Source organism: Dromiciops gliroides, chromosome 5, assembly GCF_019393635.1.
Source record: "Dromiciops gliroides isolate mDroGli1 chromosome 5, mDroGli1.pri, whole genome shotgun sequence".
In the NCBI taxonomy this organism is placed as follows: domain Eukaryota; kingdom Metazoa; phylum Chordata; class Mammalia; order Microbiotheria; family Microbiotheriidae; genus Dromiciops; species Dromiciops gliroides.
Window position 1 is genome coordinate 149,032,777 of NC_057865.1, and position 16,977 is coordinate 149,049,753.

Here is a 16,977-nt window from a genome sequence, read left to right on the forward strand (position 1 = left end):
AAGGAACCAAAAGACTTATTCCTCTTTTCATACTATAGAATATTCACTCTTATACACAAGCACATTCATTAATTAGAGGGAAGCTTATTTTTCTTTCCCAGTCTTGATTGTCTTCTTCCTTTGGGCTTATGCCTAGGTGCAGTGGAAATTCTATAGGCTGTCTAGAAGTCCTATTTCCAGTTATAGTAGTAACTGTAGTAGGTCAGTACTAATTCTTTCACCTACTCATTCAACATTTTATATGCTTAAGGGAATCTTTGTGCTTGAGTGAAGGCAGCTGGAGAGTGTACTCTAGGGAATTCAGTACAAGCTTCTTCTCTTGTCACAAGCATGCCTTCCTGGGATATGAGCTCATAAAAGCCATGGAAAAGTCAGTCTCTGTATTTTTAATCTCATATTGTGTAGCAAATATTTACACTTACATGATTTCTCACGACAGAGTGATAATTGGGCTCATGAACAATAAAAAGAATTTGTTTTACATATTAGAACAAATATGTATTGAATATGTAAATATATAATAAATATAGGATTTTAGGTTTTTTGTTATGTGTGTTATGTACCTATGAATAAGATTTGATCTGTATCTTTATATGCAGCATTATTGTGAGTTTCTACTATGCTTATCTCAACTGAAAAAAGTTATTGGTTAAATTGGGATGGCATTAGCTGAACAAGTAATCATTTTCAACCCAAATCACTATTTATAGTGTGCCATTAGTATTTTTCAAAACAAAATCAAACACTGTATTAAACTACTAAAAGTATAATTGCCATATAGGCAGTATGAATTAAGCAGAACAAAGCTCAAAGTTAACAGTAGTATTAGACAAGTGAATAAGCACAGATAATTAGTCATAGCTTCAAGTAATTAACATATAGGTGTTTAAGGCTACTTATATGCAACGTTTTGCTGGTCACTATCATGAGGGATATAATAATAAGTATAAGAAGTGGTCCCTAACTTTAAGGAACTATTTAGTTGAGAAATAAAATTATAATATATATGTATTGTGTGCACATATGTATGTGTTTGTGTGTGTTTGTAGATAAAGGGAGAGGGGAGAGAGAGGGAGAGAAGAGAGAATGTTATGAGGGAATTCTTACCCTAGAGCAGGGACTCTTTAACTTTTTTTGTGTCGTGGAGCCCTTTGGATGTCTGATAAAGCCTTTGGGCATCACAGAATTAAATGGATAAAATAAAATATACAGGAAATACAAAATACAAAGGAAATCAATTACATTGAAATATAGTTATCAAAGTAATATTCCCATCCAAGTTCACAGATCTCCTGAAATTTGCCTATGGACCTCAAATTAAGAACTGCTGCCGTAGATGGTTAGAGCTGGGAAGTGTTTGGAATGTCATATTTCATGATGTAAATATCTAATGTTTTCCTGATTTTACACTGCTTTGAGTAGTCAAATTAAACTAATATTTAACCATGCAAAAGCCCATAACTTATAAAATACAAGTTGGTATATAATAAGTCTAAATGAGTGGTGCAAGCAAGAGTTGCTTTTGATGTTAAGAGGAGGCCAGGATAATCACAGATGGCTTTACAGAAGAGATGAGACTTGAAAGGTGGATAGAATTCCAAAAGGCAGAGAAGAGCGAGAAGGCATTTCACTTAAAATATGGCATCAGCAAAGGGTGTATATGTGTGTGTGTGCATGCAAATGTGATTATAGAAGTCTTACTGTGGCAAGGGTTTATATTGGGGAATAGTAGGAAATAAGGTTGGATAGAACATTAAGTATCAGGGGAAAAAGGAGTCTGGACGTTATCTTTTTCATAGTAGGAGCTCTTGAAGACTTTCAGGAAGGAGAGTGACGTGATAAAAGGATTGTTTCAGGAAGATTCTTCTAATAATGTGTTGACAGATTTGAGGGAGACTGGAGTCAGGAGAACCGTTAAGTAACAATTTCATATGTATATATGTGTTTCCAGTAACAGTATAAATCTCTAAAGTCTTTAGTACTTGGTGCACATAGTAGGTACTCAGTAAATGTTTACTCAATGAATAATGAGTTAATGAATAAATGTTGCTTAATTCAATATTTCAGAGATATGTAATTTCATCATGAGTTTCACCACAATTAATGCAGAGTATGTCTTTGAGAGATGCCATTTTTCTACACTATCTTGGCAATGAGCCTTTTAGATTAAGCTAGACTGGTTCTCAGACAACATACACACAACTCATGACCAGCATCTTTTTCAAAGCCCACCACTAAATGATGGTAATTTTCAGCAAAATAACTTTTTTTTTTTTAGTGAGGCAGTTGGGGTTAAGTGACTTGCCCAGGGTCCCACAGCTAGTAAGTGTTACATGTCTGAGGCCGGATTTGAACTCAGGTACTCCTGACTCCAGGGCCGGTGCGCTATCCAAAATAATAACTTTTGATGTCACAGAAAATTTATATGACTAGTAACAACGTTGCCAAGGACATTTTCATATGAAAAAAAAAATTGGCACTTTTTTTTTTTCGGGACAGTGAGGGTTAAGTGACTTGTCCAGGGTCACACAGCTAGTAAGTGTCAAGTGTCTGAGACTGGATTTGAACTCAGGTCTTCCTGAATCCAGGGCTGGTGCTTTATCCACTGTACAACCTAGCTGCCCCACTATTGACACTTTTAAGGCATCCTAAGAAACAAATGAAAACTTCTGATAGAAATGGGAACACTTGGGAGAGAACTATGGTGAGAAATATAATATCATAAAAGATGGTGACAATTTATCTTAACTGCCCCTGTAGTTCAGAACTTTGGGAGTGCTGAGATGATATTTCTTCTATTTTATATTCATCATTAAATTACAGTTTTCTTAATCTATGGTAGTAGAATCGAAATCAATCATAGAAACAGATTAAATTTTCCTCCTTTTAATATCTATTTATTCTTATTTTTTTATTGGGAGGGGATTTTCAATTCTTTAACATCCTCAGTATGATCAAATTTGCTTTCTCTCTGAGGGGAAGTATAAACTTTTCCTTATGTGGCATTTAACATTTTGTTACATTTTTTCCTCTTTGTAAATTGGACATTGTTATAATAACACAACCAGCCATTCTTTCAGGAAAATTGTGAGATTAAATGAGTTATGCACAAAACTCGTTGAGCTTGGAATGAAGATGTTCTAAAAATACATAATTTCTGTCTTTCAGTAGGGGATTTTCCTTAGTAATTGGAGCTCAGAAGGAACAAGATATTAAGATTAGGTATTATTGTGAATGTAGGAGTAACTTTGTCCTTAGAATTGCCAAGTCCCTTCTGAGAAAGTTGCGTGTTTTGGGGGGATAACTAAGGTAAAAAAAGCCATGTGGATAATATGGAGAAAGTTCAAAGCAAGGCAACAAAGATTGTTAAATGTTAGAAAATAGGGTTTATTGGGATAGATATGAAGAGAAATTTCTTGACGTTTGTGGTTTTTTAAATTTAGAATGATTAATGAGGAATGTTCCTGATCCCTTTTAATTCTGGCGCCTTCCCATAGTTATCACCTGTTTTTCTGTATATGAATGTTGTCTCTCTCCTCAGAATGTGATCTTCATGATGCATTTTGCCTTTCTTTGTATCCTCAGTTCTGAGTCTGGTAAATAGTAGGCACTAAATAAATGCTTGTTGACTGACTGACGTGAAATTTCCTTTCCTAAAAAACCATTTTGGCAAGATAGATGACTGATTATAGAATGGTTTAAATTATAGTTCCTAACCTACATTAGGTTTTAAAGTCTTTGATCTGCCAAAGTTCATTGTTTTCAACAGAGGCAAACTTTGAAATGTATGTGATTTAAGCTTTATACATAACTAGAGAAGTAGCAGGTGGGAGGTTCTGAAAGGCAGTTTTGCAGTCTTAATGCAGTGCTTGCTGTATACAACATATCTTTAAGGCAGAGTAAGTTTGAAAGGTAAATGACAGCAAGACTTCTACAAACTAAATCACATATAAATTGGTAGAGAAAAGATCATAATACTATGAAGTGCTACAGCTGAGAAAGGCTAAGAAATAATTTTAATTCATAGAACTAGGTTTCAAGTCAACACAGAACATTTATTAAGTTCTGAAGCAGAGATGCTTTTTTTGGGAGCAAAGACATTTTGTAGCTTGTGAGGCAAAGATAGATCAGAGCTTCAGATAATAAGATCTACAAATGAATAATTATAAAAATAAAGCCTTACTATATGTATGCAATATAGAAAACTCTGGTGTTCATACTCATACGTGAATAGTACTATTGTGAAAATCTGTGAAAAGTATATATTTCACAGGTAAAATTAGAATGCATAGGTAGAATTAAAAGATTTAAGTGAATTGAGGTAGAAGGTTTATGTGTAAATACGTGAGCTGTGGCAAATAGTTTATATACCTATATCTATAATCATTAGAAGACTAACAGCCATAATAATAGGGATGTCATAATGTATCAGGTACTGTGCTAAGCAATTAAAATGACTCTTTTTATCTCTACAATCACCCTGAGAGGTAGGTGCTATGTATTATTCTTATTATATAGATTATGAAGCCGAGGTAGCCAGAGAGGTTAAGTGACTTGCCCAGAGTTACATACCTAGGAAGTGTTTGAAGAAAGATTTGGATTCTCCTCCTCTTGACTCCAAGCTCCCCACTCTATTGATTGTGCACCTAGCTGCCGCTGTACAAGTCCTTTGGACAGTACAGTTCAGGTCTCTCTGAACTTTTCTCATCTGTGAGGAAACAGTCTATGTGTGTATTTTATATGTATGTATAGAATAAACAGACAAATATATGAACATATGTAAATATGTACAAAATAAGCACACTTAAGAAACACTTAAACAATGATAAAAACAAGGTTGCACATGTTTTTGTGCCAAAATGAGTGAATGAAAATGTTGTAGAAGAGACGGGAGGTGGGAGAGTTCACTCTGGGCTAAAGTGATCAGAGGTTTCCTGGAAAAAGGAGGACTTGAGCAAGGACTTAAAGTAGGATTATCATTATCTAAATTTGTGATTTATCTTCTTTTTGCCGCCTTAGTATATGTTTGCAATACACAAAACTCTGGAACTTTGTCATTTTCACCTTTCTTTCTATCCAAAGGCCAAAACATCTATGCAACACATACAGGAATTATTCATACCCCTAAGGGTGTTAGCTTTTTTCCAGCTGTGTTGGAACAAGTTAGATTGCTACTTGGGGATGCTGGATGTGCAAATTTAGCCACATATTTAATATGTACACACATGTGAATAGTACCTTTGGTTAAGAATTTGGAAGCTAGGGGGCAGGTAGGTGGCTCAGTGGATAAAGCACCGGCCCTAGATTCAGGAGTACCTGAGTTCAAATCCGGCCTCAGACACTTGACACTGACTAGCTATGTGACCCTGGGCAAGTCACTTAACCCTCACTGCCCCAGTAAAAATAAAAAATAAAAAGAATGTGGAAGCTAACCACTTAGGACATGAGGGAAATATATATATATATATATATATATATATATATATATACATATATATATATATATATATACACACACAGATCCATATACATACATACATGCGTGTGTGTGTGTGTGTGTGTGTGTGTGTGTGTGTGTATACACACACAGATGAGGAACTTGAGACCCAGGGAGGTAATGTGATTTGCCTAAGGTCACACATGGATAGGAAGTCTCAAAGGCAGGATTTGAACCTGTATCCTTTGACCCCAAAGCCAGTACTCGTTCCTCCATATCATTTTGTCTCCCTGCATGTTTTGTGCTACTCAGAATACTTGATTCATGATGAACAAATAATCATAATTATTTGATCACCACTTTTCCTTCCCATCAGCCTTCAGCCAATGCTTCTCACTTTCCAGTGCTCAGGAGGAAATTGGAAAATTTCTATTCCTTCTTGTGGTCTGTCTTTATTGTCATCAGTAACCAGAGCCCTTGTGAAGGCTTCTTAAGAGTAGTGGAAGAGTCATGACTGACCCTGATGGCTGCAATAAAAAGTACTTAACCACAGTTCCCACCTGGGAAGATTTATGCACCTCCTTGTAGCTGTGGCATTTTCTGCTGTCCACAGAGGCACCTGGGAATAATTTACCTGAATGGTTTTCAACTTCTACCATCTTAGTAGTAAAATGACTGCTCAAAAAGTTGGAAGGGTGTGCTGGTAAATTTAGAGCTAAAAGTAGATTTTAAAATCCCAACTTTCATGTATTTTTGGCAAATCTCATCTCAATGTGGCACGGACATTCTTTTCAACTAATTCCACATTTATTCCTTTTGAAAGACCAAGTCTTTTGGCAGAAAATGAATAAAGCCATTATTCCTTTTTCCTACAATTTTCTAGGGCAGTAATGGCAAACTTTAAGACACATGTGGTTAAATTGGCACATCAAACATCCCCTGTGCAGCAATCTGACTTATTCCAAGACAGCTGGAAAAAAGCTAACTCACCCATATGAGTATATGTATGAATAATTACTATATGTGTCACATATATGTTTTGGCCTTCAGATAGGAAGTAAGGTGAAAATGAAAAAGTGGGAGGAGGCAAAAAGGAACATAAATTATAAATTTAAATAATAATAATCCTATTTGTGACCTTCCTCAAGTCCTCCTTTTCCAGGAAACTCTGATTGCTTTGGCTCACAGTGAACTCTCTCTCTTTTCCTATCTCTTCTACCACACTGTCATGCACTCATTTTGGCATGTAAACCTGCACAACCTTGTCTTATCGTTACTTAAGTATTGTGTATGTATATTATCTCCCTAGTGTCATTACAAAATTTTTGAGTATATGTTTTATATCTCTTTGCAGCTTCCACAGCACCTAATACACCATAGCAGCATAAACTAGAGCTGGAAGCAACCTTAGAGGTCACATAGTCAAATCTTCTCATTTTACTGCTGAGAGAATGAGGCTGAGAGAGATTATAACAAGCACGTAACAAATACCTTTTTAATGAAATTAAGTTAAAACAAGAAAACCAAAATAAGTTACCAGGCTATAACTGGGAGATTCTATTAATAATTTTGTCACTGTGTTCCAGGAAAAAGGCTAATTCACATTTATACACTGCTTTAGGTTTACAAAGTAATTTCTTCCCAAGAGTTTTTCCCTGTGAGGTAGATAAAGCAAATCTTATATTCCTGTTTTATGGATAAGGAAACAGACTCAGAGAGGCTAAGCGACTTACCCATGGTTCCATAGCTAATAAGCATGAGAGCCAGGTTTTGAATCCAGACTTTCCAGTTACAAAATCTGGTCAGCACTTCGATTTTGATTACATATTAGAAAACTCATTTGAGCATTGACATCAAGTCAGGTAAGCGCTTATAGGAGCTTAGATTTGTTACTTTTTTTCTTATTCAACTTTTAAAAAATTTAAACATGGATGTTGGGAGAAGTGAGTGGGCATATTAGTGAGCATGAAGAATAATGTGGAGTGACATTAATTTGTTCCCTTGGAATCCTAGCAGACATAAAGCAGATATCTCCAGCACCATATTACTGCTTACCCATGAACAAGAGGAACCAGGTTCCCATAGAATGGTTATGTTTGCAGTGGGAATGCTGTGATGGGCACTGCCTAGTCCATGATATTTTGAAAATCTGTCATTACTAATTACTACAATCTGTCAGGATCATGAATATCCATCTCCCATATCTATCAATCCTGACATTCTAAAGTTAGTAAAAAATTACTGTTTGGGCACTGTGCTGATTATATAAAGTCTTATTTTCTAAAAAAAAAAATAGAATTCAGAGACCATGTCGACTATACATTTATCTGTAAATTTGCCTAAAAGCTTTGTATTTCTCCTGTGGCTTATACATGCAAAAATTAGGGTATGGCTGTAACTGTCATTTTTGTTTAGTCAGACAGCCTTTGAGGATAAGAACAAATTCATCATATGAAATGAAAGTGGTTGAATTCTGGAAGAAAAGAATAGGAAAAGGTCAAGAAAGAAAGAAAAAGACAAAGGCAGAACTGGCTTTGGGAAAGGAATGAACCATGGATATAGAAGAGACCAGGGAGATAATTTCTTCCATGGTTATCTAGTTTCTGAATATAGTGTGGTTCAGGTACAGACATTTTCCATTTTCCGTAAAGTAGTCCTTTTCTCGTTTTATTAACAGAAAACAGATCTCTTCTCTGTCTACTCCCATATCTCATTCTGGGATCAACAGCAAAGGAAAAGTCTTTTTGGCACATAGGGGACAGGAACCAAATAATAGTAGTTATTGGATTTTCATTTTTTTCTCCTAACACAATGGAAGATAGTAGCATGACATTCAATTCTCACATAAGTATCACCAAAGGAATCCTAATAAATGTCTAGATCCTAATTATAAATCCTAATAAAACATATATACTATGAAACAGTGATTTTGTAGCCATAGCACAGTGAAGAACTTTACATGTTCTGGCTATTGAGAAGTTAACCTATCAACTTTTCTCGGATACCCTATTGCTTGAAGTTCATGAGTTAAGTATACTCAACTTTAACTTGCTAAGCCAATGAGAGCAGCTAGTTGGCACGGTGGATAGAGCACTGGCCCTGAAATTGGGAGGATCTGAGTTCAAATCTCACTTCAGACACTTACTAACTCTATGACCCTGGGCAAGCCACTTAACCCCAATTGCCTTAAACATCCAGGGGCCATCTCCAGTCATCCTGAAATATATCTTGCCACTGGACCCAGATGACTCTGGAGGAGAGAGTGAGGTTGGTGACCTTGCATAGCCCTCCCTCATTTAAATCCCATTCACTGCAAGTTATGACATCACCTGATGTCATGGTTCTTTCTGGGAACAAAGGGCAAACAATAGCTAAGGTAATGTAAAACTCTTTAATAAATTGAGAGGAACTCCAGAATTGCATTTTCCAAGTCACTCTGTGATTGCCCACCCAGTGATGTGTGAGATTGTATAGTGGTTAACAGAGAGCTATAGGAAACAAATCTAGTCCTGTGGTTGTGACTTCCAGAGCACTGAAACCAGTTCCCAAGGTCACAGTGAATGAAATGGTGTTTGAACCCTGTTATCCAGCTGAATGCTGTCCTGGTTCAGGTTGTCTGAATTTGTTTGTACTCATGGGCCTCAATCTATTTACTACTTAGGTGTGGGAAGAGCCCTAGGAACCACTTTGCATACATTGTTTGCCCTTTTCCCACAAGAAAAGAAACCTCATCCAAATATACAGGGAATATGGTGCCACTTTTATGAGATATTAGGTGGTCTGGTTTCAGTTACATGTTGTAGGTTATTAATCTATGCCAGAAACAAAAGACAGGTAAAATGCTCTATCAGGCTAAAACATGTCTGAACTACAAGGAAGTAAACAGCTGAGTGGCATTAAATGGTGTGGTTTGGGTGGGGGAAGACAAGGTTAGCATAATCAGTGTATCATCATGCTTTAAAAGAGCAAGACTACTGCCTGCTGTCTCCTCAGCAGCCTGGACCTTTCCCAATTCTCCTACTCTTGTTTATTTCTGTGGCTTTGTATTTCTGAGTTCACCTTCTCTTTTGCTGAGATTATTATCTGACCAATACTTAACTTGTTATTACTCTGACTTATGGCTCTAACTCTCACAGTGTTGCTCACCAAGCATGTATTGAAAGCCAGCTACGTACAGAGCAGTGTTATAGGTGGAGATACAAAATTTATATCATGTACAGTCCCCTCGTGGAGCTGACAGACCTAGGAGAAACAAGAGAACTAAATACAGTTAAGTGTCATATATAGTATTCCATAGGTGTGGAGCAGAAGCCAACCTGTGGAACTCCATTCATGTTTCATGGGATGGCCTCTGCTATGTGTGCATTAAGGAAATGAAGGGAAAAACCAACTGGAAGGTTCATGGAGGACTTCTTGGAGAAAGTTGTATTTGAGTTGGCCTTGAAATGATGGTTAGTTATTCAAATGGTAAAGAGTGAGAGGTAAAGTATTGCAGGCATGAGAAATGGCATGAGTAAAGGGGTGGAGGCATGAGAGCTCAAGGTATGTTGGGGGAGAGAAAATAATCCAATTCATCCGGTATGTAGAGTACATTGAAGAGAGTTAATGTGAGGTAAGGCTGGGAAAGTAGACTGGTAGATTTAGGAAGTTTGAACTTCACTAAAGAGGCATTAGTAAGTCACTGAAGATTTTTAGGTAGAAGAATAATATGACTCTGTGTGCAAGAAATATCACTGTGGTGACAAATTGAACAGGGGACAGCATGAATATGGACACACCAGCTAGGAGCCTAATATCTAGGTGGGTGGTCATAAGGGCCTGCACGAGAGTCATCTCAGTGAGAATTGAGATATGGTTTGTGCTGATCTACAACATGGATAATCCACAGCCAGTGAAGGCCTGAGATGCTGCCATATGAGCTGAAGGTTGAAGAATTTTGAGCTCAGAGTACTGGTCTCCACTCTCTCTGTAATCTCTATTTATTCCTAATCTGCTGTCTTTAAAAAATGCCCACATTTCTCACATCCTTAAAAAAACCTCACTTAACCTGACTGTGCTGTCAGATATCATCCTATTTCTCTTCTCCCCTTCTCGGCTAAACTCCTTGGAAAAGCTATACACACTTGGCATTTCCACTTCCTTTTCTCTCATTCTCCTCAAAACCCCATGTAATTCGTTTTCTAACTTTATCACTTAACTGAAGCTGCTTTTGCCGCAGTTACCAATAATTTTTTATTTGCCAAATAGAATGGCTTTTATTCCATCCTTCTTTATCTCTCTGCAACACGGGGGCATCATTGACAACCTCATCCTTGGCAGGTTCTCATGCCTCTGCTTTCTCTTGGTTCTCCCTTCTACCTGAGTGATGATTCTTATCATTCTCCTTTATTGCATCTTTCTTCATATTACACTTACTGTCATTGTCCTCCAAAGTTGTGTCCTAGACCTTCTTTTTTCTCTCTGTAGTCTGATCTAATCAGCTACCATGGTTCAATTCATCTTTGTAAAGGTGATCCCCAAATCTACATATCCAGTTCTAATCTTTCTCCTGAGCTATAGTCCCTCCTGCCTACTAGACATTTGGATGCCATGTTGGCAACTCAAACTCAACATATCCAGAATAGAACTCATAGCATTTCCCATAAACCTTTCCCTGTCCAAACTTCCCTATTACTGTCAAGGGAACTTGCCTTCCTTCCTTTCACCCAATTTACAACCTTAGCGACATCTTTTGTTCTCCATGCTTATCCACTCCATATATCTAATCCATTTTTGAAGGACCTGGGATTAAATAATATATGCAAGGTTTTCAGTTTGAAAACCTTGAAGCCCTATATAAACACTAGTTATCATCATTATTGTTGCTGTTATTGCCTGCTGGTGGTGATCTATGTAGATAATATTTTCATGTACTCCTGGGATGCTGACCAGGTCCAGCCATTCAGCAAGATAGAGAAATACTGGTGTTGGATAGAGGAAATGGAAATTCCAAGTCATGATAGAGGCTGGTTAGTTGAATGGATTGACTCATGACATTTTGAGGCCATGTTAAAGTGGTGGACCCCCATCTTGATAAAAATATGGTAGTTCCTGAGCTTGACAAGGCCCAATCATTGCTTCCTCCTGATATTTTTTACCCTGATGCTGTATCTCTGTCCCAGTTCTTTGCACGTCTCAAAGATGTCCTCATCTTCTTAGAATGCTTCGTTTTCTTCACAGCCCAGATTAAGTACTATCTTTTACATGAAACTTTATTCCCCTAGCTATTAGTGGCTTTCCCTACAAAATTATCTCTTTTATTTTTATATCCTTATAAACATACATTTTGTCTTTGCTGCTAGAATGTATGATCCTTGGGGCAGAGACTGTTTCATTTTTCTCTTTTCAATCTGAGTGCCTAGCACGTATTAACTCATTCAGGCCCTGAAAGGCATTTTACTAGAAACCTCTGACTTGTGGTCCTCATTCACTTTTGAGAAGCAGCTTAAATTCACTCTTGTTTTAGATCACTTGATTTACTCAAGGCATAAGCCCTTCAGAGTAGAACCCATCACATCCAACATTGAATTGGGAGTTGTTTTCTTGGAGGGCATTCTACCCTTCATCTTGTCCTGACCTTGTTCTTCCTTCTTCCACAAATTATCCTTGACTGAAAAGAACTACATCTGGGAGAAGAATAATTATGCTCAAGATCCCATTTGAGACTTAGAGTTATCATTCAGAGCAAGGGTTCTTAACCTGTGGTCTAAGGATATATTTCAGGGGATCCATACACTTAGAGGGGAAAAAATTACATTATTTTCATTACCTCCTGCAAGAAGCCTCTAATGTTCCCCTTAATGCTAGTGCCTTCTCTCTGAACTTACCTTCAATTTATTCTATATAAATCTTTTTATACATAGTTGTTTGTGTGTTGTCTCCCCCATTAGATTGTAAGCTCCTTGAGGTCAGGGATTGTTTTTGTCTTTCTCTGTGTCTGTCTGGGACATATTATATACTTAATAAATGTTTCCTGATTTGCCTCAAGTAGCCATTAACTGAAATTGAGCATTTCTTCCAATTATTTAAAAAATTTATTCTGAGAAGGGGTCCATAGGTTTTACCAGATTATCTAAGGGGTCCATGGTACCCCAAAAGGTAAGAAGCTCCTGCTCTAGCAGGAGCCCAGGAACCTGTTGTTGACATCAACTATAAAAACAATGGACAACTCCAAACCACCCACAAACTCAACAAATGTCAGAATCACTGAGCATTATTTTTTTTAATTTGGTTTTTACCATCTCCTAGATCCCAGGGTATTGCAATTATTTTGTAGGTGTTGTTTTGTAGAAACTAGAATACGGATACCCAGAAGAGCAATCACCAACTGCAGAGACATCTGCAGATGGAAAACTTTGTAACAGTTCAACCTTGGTTATACCTCCTATGATTCATCTACCAGAAGGCAGGCACAGCTGTCTGTGTTACATGCTGTTGGAAGCAGGAGTGGGGGGTGGAGGCAAGAGGCTACATCTCTCATGAGTTTGTGCATCTCCATTCCTGTCCTTCTACACATCCCCACCTGCCCACATCGGAAAAGCTTAATGAAGCATGTGCCATCTGTGCTCTGGCAGCCTGGCTACTGGTTGTCAAAAGCTCATAAAAACAATTACTCAGGACTTTTCTTGGCCACACATGCCACATGACATTCAGCTGACACATACATATATATACACACAGTAACATATATATTCACACATAGGTCTCTCTACATATTACATATGTATATATACGCCATATAGCAATGTATATATTATATGTATATATTGCATATATGTATATATACATGCATAAATATACAGAGAGAGAGAGAGAGACAGACAGACAGACAGACAGAGTGTGTGTGTGTGAGTGTGAGTGAAGTGGATGCCTAAGCCACAGATCCCATGAAAAAACTAGCATTTCTGCTGCAGCTTATACTGACTCCTCTTTGGTCTTGGGTGGCAATAATGTTAGACTTCATGGTGGACCTGTCACCATTCCATGAGCATGATTATATCTTTAAGGCCAATGACATCCTGCTATCCATCTTGCCACTGAACCCTTAGGACCTCTAGGTATTTCCATATGCTTTCAAGCTGAACTTTCTTTTATATGTTGTCTCCCTTAGTTAGAGTATGAGCTCTTTGAGAGCAGCAACTGTCTCCATTTTTCTTTTTGTATCCTCAGGGATTAACATTGTAGTTAGTATATAGTAATGTGAGAAAATAATGGGATTTGGCAGATACCCAAAGGCCCCACCTGAGATTAATTTAGAACTGATTGAATTGAGACTGATTGAGAGTGATCGACTTTGCTGAGTTTATTAAATTAAAGCCACATCTGGCTGACTCCCCCCAAGAGGGAGTGTTCTCAGAGGCTGTGGACTATGACATCAGCACAAGACCACCCTCAAGTCCAGTGAACCAATGGATTTGGATGCAATCAGCTTGAAATAGTGTGTAAGGACTGCCTCTCCTCTGGACCTATAAAAAGCTTCCACACTCAGTTTGCATGGGCAGTTCATGGTGGAAGCAGGCTTGTGGTGGAGGACTTGAGGAAGAACCAGACCAGGCTGGAACTGTAGGCTAGATAGGCCCTTAACTTTCTGGACTCCACGTGTTCTCTTTTTACTAATACCTAGTATGCTTTATTAAATTCTTAATGCGTAAAGACTGGTGCTAAAGCTTCTAATTTAAGGTGACCTCTTATTTAGTTTTTAAACATCACAGTAAACACTTAACAAAACCCTTTCCTCGACTTTTCACCAGTGCTAAGGCTAGTTGCTTGTGCCTCAGAGATTTTTCAGGCTCCATGGTCTCCCTAACCCCTTCACCCCCAACAAAAGGCCTTATGGTTCATGGTATTCTCCTGAACTTCACTATTCACCCTCCTTAAGTAAATGTTTACCTTTCTGTTGCTTATAACTTTCAGTATTATGGGAAGATTAAATCTGGAACAATATCATAAGTGATTTTTTATATTATTTTAAAAAACCCTTGTTTACACAGCTTCCCATGGCAGAATTCTGCCATAACAGCACAGTTGACTCATTCCCCCAAAATACTTCTTTATGCATGGACTGTGGTTTCCACCCCTGGTTTTTCCCTGCATTCTTATTCCACACTATGTAAAGTAAGATTCTACAACTATCTAAGGAGATGTAGACAGCTTAAGCTGACATGCATGAAACCATTTAAGGGGCAACAGCCTCATACTACTGGGAACCAACCGATATCAAATCCCTGGAGAGCCTTTGCAAAGTTAGGTACCTGGCCTGGTTGGCTAATGTACTTACATGCCTTCCAAGAGGGCTATATTTTAATGATCATGCAACTAGGTAGTGAGGAGTATAGTGAAAGGAAACAGCAGCCTTTAGCTGGATATATCTCTTCTTCTACCAGTTCTTAGACCTACCTCAAACCAGATCTTTACCGACCGAAGCTTTATTCCCTCTCTCATTTTGTATAAACAGGAATCCTTGGTGAGGGAAACACCAGATTTTATGATGTATTGTAGTTAAACTCCAATGCATGTTGGATTGGGAAGGTTAAGAGCCTGACAATAAAATATTGGGACGCTTGCTTAACTGCAAGGCTTCAGGCCCCATAGAAGCCCTCCATAATGAATATTGCACCAAACCAAAGCATTGAGGACTTGAGAATACTCACAGGATGAATGATGGTGTGGTGTCTAAGCTATAAGGAGGCAAACAGCTGTACTGTATTAATCAGAATGGCAAGCAAGACAGGGTGTGGTCAGTACTTTGCTCCAGCTTAAAAGATGGGTACTTTGGGAAAGAACAATGAAACTTGTCTTCTTGGCAGGTTATACTCCCTTACTCAGTCCCTTCCTGCCTTTTCTGTTCTTTTTCCAGTTCATTTCTTTGGCTGTCTACTGCTGTCCTTTCCTATGTCTTCTCTTTTGCCCCTCTGGGAATGTTTATCATGAACCATGCTCCTGGCTCTGCTTCCCATGTAAAACTAGATGGGGGCATAAACTATGTCCTACTCAGAAGACTCTCAGATCACTTGAGAGTCATGGATTACCTTTGGGGGAGTCTATACTAGCATTCTGAAAATCATCCTGCACATTAATAACTCATTAATACACCTGAGGGCTGATAAAGCACTCTTGTGGAATCCTAGATCTAGAGCTGAAAATTGTAACAGGGGCTGTCTGACTGAATCTCCTCATTTTACAGTGAGCAAAGGGAGGCCCAGGGAGGTTCGGATCTGTGCCCCAGGTCACAGAGTATCAGAGGGAAGATTGGAGTCCAAGGCCTCTCACGCCGGAGCCACTTGCTATCCCACTGAACCACATTGACTCTTTTCTTGGAGCACCCCTGTGATGCAGGCATTATTTTGGAAAGGGGATAATGGAGGCCCAGAGGAGTTATGTAGCTTCCCTGCTGTGGCAGAGAACAACTTGAATGCAGACCCTCATGATTCAAGTTCCAGGGCTTTTTTGATTATACTTTGTTCCTTTTATATCACCACAAACCCATGTCTGTATCATTATTTCAGTGAAGCCTCAATCTGTTCTGAAAATGCCCAATGTGCAGGATTATTCATAACAACAAGGATAATAATAATAATAGCTCATATTTGCATAACACTTTCAAGGTTACTCAAAGCTTTGCTCACACTTTCATAAATATTGTGATATTTTGGGTACTAAGTCATTTTCAAGAAGTAAGCATTAGGGGCAGCTAGATGGCGCAGTGGATAGAGCACTGGCCCTGGATTCAGGAGTACCTGAGTTCAAATCTGGCCTCAGACACTTGACACACTTACTAGCTGTGTGACCCTGGGCAAGTCACTTAACCCCAATTGCCCCGCAAAAAAAAAAAAAAAAAAGAAGTAAGCATTATCCTGGTCTTTGTTCTTATGATAGGTAAATTTATATTGTTAAAGGTCTTTGAATTATCATTCAAAAACAATTTTTATGCTTTGTGGCATTATAGTATGTATTATATAGTACAATATAGGAATATAGGATATAACATAGGAACAATTACAGTACAGACAAGCTAACACCTCTAGTACTTATAACTTTATATTTATTTGGGAAGTAATTGGTTATAACCTTGGGACAAAAGTAACACAAAAGACATAATCACACCTGTCTTAGCAGAGCCACATCTATCCAATTCTGTAGATGTTTTTTTTGCCTTCAGGTTCTTATTGCACACTCACCTTTCACCTTAATAGGAGTAAGTCAGGCTATTAGGGTACACATTTAGCCCCTAATTTCATTCTCTTTTTTGGTTTCCATACACAAGTCACATCTAGAAATGAAGGAATTCCTCACATGCAAGAGCTTGAATTAAGAGACACACCTGCCCCGCCCCCCCAAAACCTGGAATGGTTTTCTCTCTGATAGTGTTTCCTCTGTCCCAGCACATCCCCCTTCCCTTTCAGCTTTGAGCAGAGAAATGATAAAGAGTGGCTGAGAAAGGGAGGAGATGCTGGAAAGAAAAGGGGAGAGAGGGCCCTTGGTGAGCAGCTTGTACCCTTGCA

General features: G+C 38.1%; 2 protein-coding genes across 2 annotated transcripts in view; one reads left to right on the top strand and one right to left on the bottom strand.

Moving 5' to 3' along the window:
* FBXL13 (F-box and leucine rich repeat protein 13) overlaps positions 1 to 16,977 on the top strand; it is a 212,442-nt gene that overhangs the window by 56,771 nt on the left and 138,694 nt on the right. The window lies entirely within an intron of this gene.
* Positions 1 to 16,977, bottom strand: part of LRRC17 (leucine rich repeat containing 17) — a 58,061-nt gene that overhangs the window by 16,318 nt on the left and 24,766 nt on the right. The window lies entirely within an intron of this gene.